Genomic DNA, 6,760 nt, shown 5'->3' with positions numbered 1-6,760 from the left:
TGAGCAAGTCACTTAGCAGTTTTTCCTTGGGAATTAATAACAAGTATATTGGCAAGTATTTCATTCGAGAAATGAAGCAGTATTTTTTAAATTTAAAGCAAGGCAACTACACTATTTATGAGTTCGAGTGTAAATTCAACAAGTTAAGTAGATTTGCTTTAGAGTTGATCCCTACTGAGTAAGATAGATTCGAGTGGTTTGTAGAAGGCATGCGTCAGAGGTTAAAGAAGTTTATGCTGGCGTTAGAGTTGTCGACATTTCAAGAGACTTTGAATAGAGCTAAAGCATTGGAAAGAGCTCAGAATGAAAAAAATTTAGAATAGAGGTTTCATTCAGTAAAAAGACAATGGTCATCTTATATTGTTGTTTAATAAAAAGGGGTCAAGGTTCTGGATTCAGACCTTAGGATATATATGAGGGCACTACTTTAAATCCTAAGGGGACTAGTGTTGGAAAAGAAAAACAAAACCAGTCAGCGGCAATAGGAGCAGGCAGATCTTCATATCATAATCAAAGTCAGATGTTACCTTGTCAGCTTTATTGAAGAAATCATACTAGGGTATGCATAATTTTCATAGGAGCCTATTTCCGATGCGGTGAATCAGGACAATAAATCCCAGATTGCCCTCTGATGTTAGGAGAGAAATCAGTGCAGTTTGAGAAATTTGTAGCAACACCTCAGAGAGGTCGAGCCAGAGGTAAACAGATTACTTTGTTAGAATCTGCTGCACAGACTGGAGGGCGGACTACACCTAGAGTATATAACATCAAGACTGTGGAAGACCGAGATGATCTAGAGATCATTACAGTTACCTTTTATCTCTTTGATGCACTTGTGTTTGTTTTAATTGATCCTGACTCTTCACACTCGTACATTAGTACAAAATTAATAAGAGAAAGAGGTATTTCCCTAGAATATATATCGATTGATATAGTTGCGACGAATTCTTTAGGTCAGAGTGCTAAGGTCAAGCATATAAGTAAAAATTGTTCGCTTAAAATTCAAGGCATCGAGTTTCCTGCAAACTTGATGGAGTTACCTTTCAAAGAATTTGGAATAATTTTGGGAATGGATTGATTATTTTTTTACCATGCTATAGTGGATTTTCGTTTAAAACGATTAATACTAAAAAAATCAGAAGTTACAGAGGTGATAGTAGTCAGAGAGAGAGTAAATCCTTTATTTAATGTGATATTAGTCGTTTCTGCTAAGAAATTATTGATGCAAGGGTGTCAGGCATTCTTAGCTAGCGTGTTGGACACTCGAACTTATAAAGTTAGATTGGAAGATATTCCCACTGTTAGAGAGAACCCAGATGTCTTCCTAGATGAACTACCAGGATTACCTCCTAATGGGGAGATGGAGTTTAAAATTGAAGTATTTTCGGGTATTGCTTCGATATCGATGGCTTTATACCATATGGATCCAATATAACTTAGAGAGTTGAAGGCTCAATAACAAGAATTACTAGATCGGGGATTCATTAGACCGAGTGTATCTCCTTGGGGAGCATCTGTGTTATTTGTAAATAAGAAAGATGGATATATGTGATTATGCATAGACTACCATCAACTAAACTAGGTGACTATAAAGAACAAGTATCCTCTTCCGAGGATTGATGATTTGTTTGATCAGTTAAAAGGTACGGATGTATTTTCAAAGATTAATCTTCTATCTAGGTACCATCAGTTACAGATTTAAGAAGAACATATTCCAAAGACTACATTTCAGACTCGATACGGACACTACAAGTTTGTAGTTATGCTGTTTGGTTTAACTAATGCTCCAGCAGCATTCATGGATCTTATTAATCGAGTATTTTGGCCATATTTAGATTAGTTTGTGGTTGTATTTATTAACGACATTCTGGTTTATTCAAAGACCAAGGAAGAGCATGATGCTCATTTACGCATCATTCTCTAGACACTTCGGGACAAAACGTTGTATGCTAAGCTATCGAAGTGTGAATTTTGGTTGTCAGAGGATGCATTCCTTGGACATGTAGTATCTGCAGAGGGGATTCAGGTGGATCCTTATAATATTAAAGCTATTATAGATTGAAAAGTTCTAAGAAATGTTTCTGAAGTACGGAGTTTATTAGGATTAGCTAGATATTATCTAAGGTTTGTAAAGGACTTTTCAATGATTGTCTCTCCATTGACAAAGTTGTTGAGGAAAGATGTATCATTCATTTAAACGGAAAAATGCCAAGAGAGTTTTGAATCCTTAAATAAGGTTCTAACTGAGGCTCCAATGCTAGTACAACCAAAATCGGGCAAGGATTATATGATTTATAGCGATGCTTATCGTAATGGTTTAGGATGCGTTTTGATGCAAGATGGAAATGTGGTTTCCTATGCTTCGAGAAAGCTTAAGCCACACGAAATAAATTATACATGATTTTGAGTTAGAAACAGTGGTGTTTGCACTGAAGATATGACGCTATTATTTATATGGTGAGTGATGTTATATTTACACTGATCACAAAAGTCTGAAGTATCTACTAACTCAAAAGGAGTTGAACTTGAGACAGAGGAGATGGATAGAGCTCCTTAAAGATTGTGATGTCATTATATATTATCACCCTGGGAAATCTAATGTGGTTTTTGATGCACTAAGTTGAAAGACTTTCTCATCTTTACGCGCGTTAGATACCCAATTATTTTTAAAGGAAGATGGTTATTTGATTACTGAATTAAAGTTAAAACCTTTGTTAATAGATTGAATAAAGGAGTTACAAATGAGACATTAAAAGTGTTTAGAAAGAATGGAACAATTGGAAAGAGGTGAAATTAAAGACTTTGAAATAAAGTCTGATGGATATTTATACTATAGAGATCGAGTTTGTGTTCCAAATGATGAAGAGTTGAAGAAATATATACTTTATGAAGCGCATTTTAGCACTTTGACTCTGCATCTAGGAGGTAACAAGATGTATCAAGATTTAAAGAGCCAATATTGGTGGCCAATAATGAAAAGAACTATTACAGAGTTTGTTGTAAGGTGTTTAACATGTCGACAAGTGAAAGATGAACATCAAGTGCCTTCAGGACTTTTACAACCAATCTCCATTCTTTAATAGAAATGGGAAAGAGTTATGATGGATTTCATAACGGGGCTACCATTAACACCAAATAAAAAGGATTCAATTTGGGTAATTTTTGACAGGTTAACAAAGACAATGCACTTTAGTGTTGTTCAAACTGATTATTCAATGGATAAGGATGATGAATTATACATCAAGGAGGTAGTTTGACTACATGGAGTACCAGCTTCAATAATATCTTACAGAGATCCAATGTTCACTTCGATGTTTTGGAAGTCTTTACATGGAGCCTTGGGTACCTGATTGAACTTTAGCACAACTTTTCACCCTCAGACAGATGGTCAGTCCGAGCGGACTATTCAAGTTTTAGAAGACATGCTAAGGGCATGTGTAATAGAATTCAAGGGATCTTGGGAAAAGTATTTTCCTTTAGAATCTTTATATGGAAGAAAGTGTCGAACACCATTAAATTGGTTTGAATTGAAAGATCGAGATATAGGAGGGCCAGATATGATCAAAGAAGTTGAAGAGAAACTAAAAATTATTCAATATAATCTTAAGATAGCTACTGATCGACAAAGTCTTACTTAGACTTGAAGATAAAGGAAGTTGAATACCAAGTAGGTGATAAAGTATTTCTCAAAGTATCACCTTAGAACAAGATTCTCCGTTTTGGATGCAAAGGAAAATTAAGGCCATGATTCATTAGGCCCTACGAGATCTTAAAAAGAGTTGGATCGGTAGCTTATCAGTTAGCATTACCTCCATAAATGGATAAAGATCATAACGTTTTCCATGTATCGATGCTTCGAAAGTATCGATCAAATCCTTCTCATGTCATTATACTAGAGGAAATAGAGATTTAGGCAAATATGTCATATGAGGAAAACCAGTAAAGATTTTGGCACATGAGAGTTAAAAAATAAGACAATTCCACTTGTTAAGGTTCTTTGGCGTAATCATAAGGTCGAGGAAGCTACTTGCGAAAGAGAAAAAGATATGAAAAAATAGTTTCCTCACTTGTTTGAATCAGAAAAGTACTAAAAATTCGAGGACAGATTTTCAAAAGATGGGGAGAATTGTAATATCCCAAATTTTGAGTTGGTGACTGGAATATAAATTTTGAAAGTTTAGAGACTAAAGTGTAAAATTGTAAAAGTTTAAGGACTAAAAATATAAAATTTTAAAAGTTAAATTTTGGATTTTGTGAATTATTAGTTTAGCTTAAGATAATTAGTTTAGTGAGTTTAAGAATTTTGATCTAGAGTTTGCATACGAGTTTATTAAAAGACAAATATCGGTATATTATCCGAATAACTGGGTCGAATTGGAAGATTACAAAATTTTGAATGAAGGTAGACTTGGGTTGGAAAATTATATGTATATTTTTAATTAGTGAAATTTAAGTTGGATTGGTGTAATTTGGTGAGAATTGCACCATAAATTAAAATAATGCAATTTAGTGACAAATGAAATTTTAGAAAATTGGAGGGTCAAAAAGAAAAATTGAGAGATGGGAATTTTAAAGCTATTTAATACTATTAAAATAGAGATAAAGGAGTGGTATGGATGTAATTTTGGGAATTCATCAAGGGTAATTTTGTTTTTGGCCCAAAAAGAATAAAATATTCATTTAATTAGTTTTAAAAGTTAATAATTGGAGATTTTTTTTTAGATTTCTCGAGAAACTCTCTTCTTTTCTCCAGCACCTGGACAAAACTCCATAGCCAAGACTATGATCGTAAATCAAGTCAAATTGAGCAAAAAGAAATAGACAAAGGACCAGAGTGAAAGCGAAACTGACACTAAGATTTACTAGTGAGGCAAAGGTGAGTGCGTCTAACTTATTTTATATATTTATATGAAGAGGAAGACTTGTGATGAGTCGACCTCAATTATTTAAGAAAAACATTTTTTAATGTACTTAAAATTATATTTTTATAATTTTATTATGCAGAGTTTAGATGCTATTAAATATGAATTTCATGAGACATGTTTTTCTGATATTTTATTTTAGCTATATGTTTGAATGAAATTACATGTGAATGTTATCATTTTAATAAAAGCCCAATGTGTATATTCGAGAGTGTGAGGTACAAATGGCATGCCATGAGGTGTAGTGATTATATGATATACGAGTTTATATGGCACCTATGGTGCAACCCTACGAGGCATTTTTGAGTGCAATCCTACGAAGCATTTTTTAGTGCAATCCTACGAGGCACTTTCGAGTGCACTACTACGAGATCTACAAGGCACTTTTAAGTGCATATAACGCGCACACTAGACGAGACTCACGTACCTAATATTCTCGGTTATAAAACATCGGGCTATAATTACAAGTATGAATTAATACGAGTTTATATGATTTAAATATGGAAAGTATGAGTTACTCGAGTACTTGTTTTATTCTTACATGTTTTACGTGAATTATTTTGAATAGTTTAGTTTTTATGCATTTTAATGGTTATGTTATTTATTTCTAAATACGTGATTTTTATATAATATTTAGTATATGGTTTAGTTTTATTTTAATTTTTATTGACACCTCACTAAGTAAATACTTAACGTGTGATTGGTTCACACGTAGGGAAATGAAAAGACTGCGGGATAGGGGTAGATCGGCATTACCTAGGAAAAATAAGCTATCATCTAAATCAGTAAGGACATCTATTATAATATTTTGTAAATGTAGTGGCATGTAAAATATAAATATTTTAACTGCTTTAATATATGTTTTAAATAGGGTTTTGTAATAAAAGTTGATACTTATTTAATATAGTGATATTAAATATGATAAATAGTATTACAAGAAAAAATTATTATTATCGATTTTGAACAACATATGTTTTATATGATTGATGTGACGTCTTTAGTTTGTATACAGTTTCATATATGGGGTAGAGATGTTACATATTCAGGCAAACCTGGAAATCGGATCCACGCCATCACTATGGATGGATAAGTTTTTGCAATATTGAAGTTTCTCGTCCAAGGTTGAACCATCAAATAGTGTCCGTATATTATCCAAGGACCCTCAGCCAGAACTTTCTCAAACTCTTCATCAGTTTGGAACTTGCTAAGAAATAATCGTTCTCCAAATCCGTTAGCAAAAACGACTGGGACGGTTTCCATAGAGCATAGGCTTTGTTTGACGTGGCATGAATTCCAATATTCTTCCCCATAAGCTTTAGTAAAAATGTCCAGACATCTTAGCCTCCATAATCTTATAGGCTCGTTTGGAGAATTGGATCGACGGAATACCATTCCGATAACCAGTGATAAAGTCCTCGTCAGTGAAGCACGAATCCTTTTCGTCCTCCTCCTGAGGCGAGATCCGAGAGTTGCTATCAGAGATGTTACCGGCTAGAGTGGAAACATAGGACTGGAGGTTCCATTCAGTTGTCTCCATTGCCATCTCCATATACGGGTTCACCCCTGGATCGGGTGGTTTTGGATTAGCCTCCATAGGGGTGGTTGAATGCACCGGTGACTCGTAAATTATATTTTGGTTTATTTTTAAATGTACCTAAAGTATTATTTAATTAGTATCATGTGTTAACATTTTAAAACTAATATGAAAAAGATTGAATAATTTAGATATATATTTTGACAAAAAATACTTTAGGTGTTGATACTACGTAAGATGCTATAGCATTTAACGCAAGTATACATATCGTTCAAGTAATAAAGTGGTAGCAATAGATACTACG

Source organism: Hibiscus syriacus, unplaced genomic scaffold, assembly GCF_006381635.1.
Source record: "Hibiscus syriacus cultivar Baekdansim isolate YM2019G1 unplaced genomic scaffold, ASM638163v2 tig00002237_pilon, whole genome shotgun sequence".
NCBI lineage: Eukaryota > Viridiplantae > Streptophyta > Magnoliopsida > Malvales > Malvaceae > Hibiscus > Hibiscus syriacus.
This window is presented reverse-complemented; position numbering follows the sequence as displayed.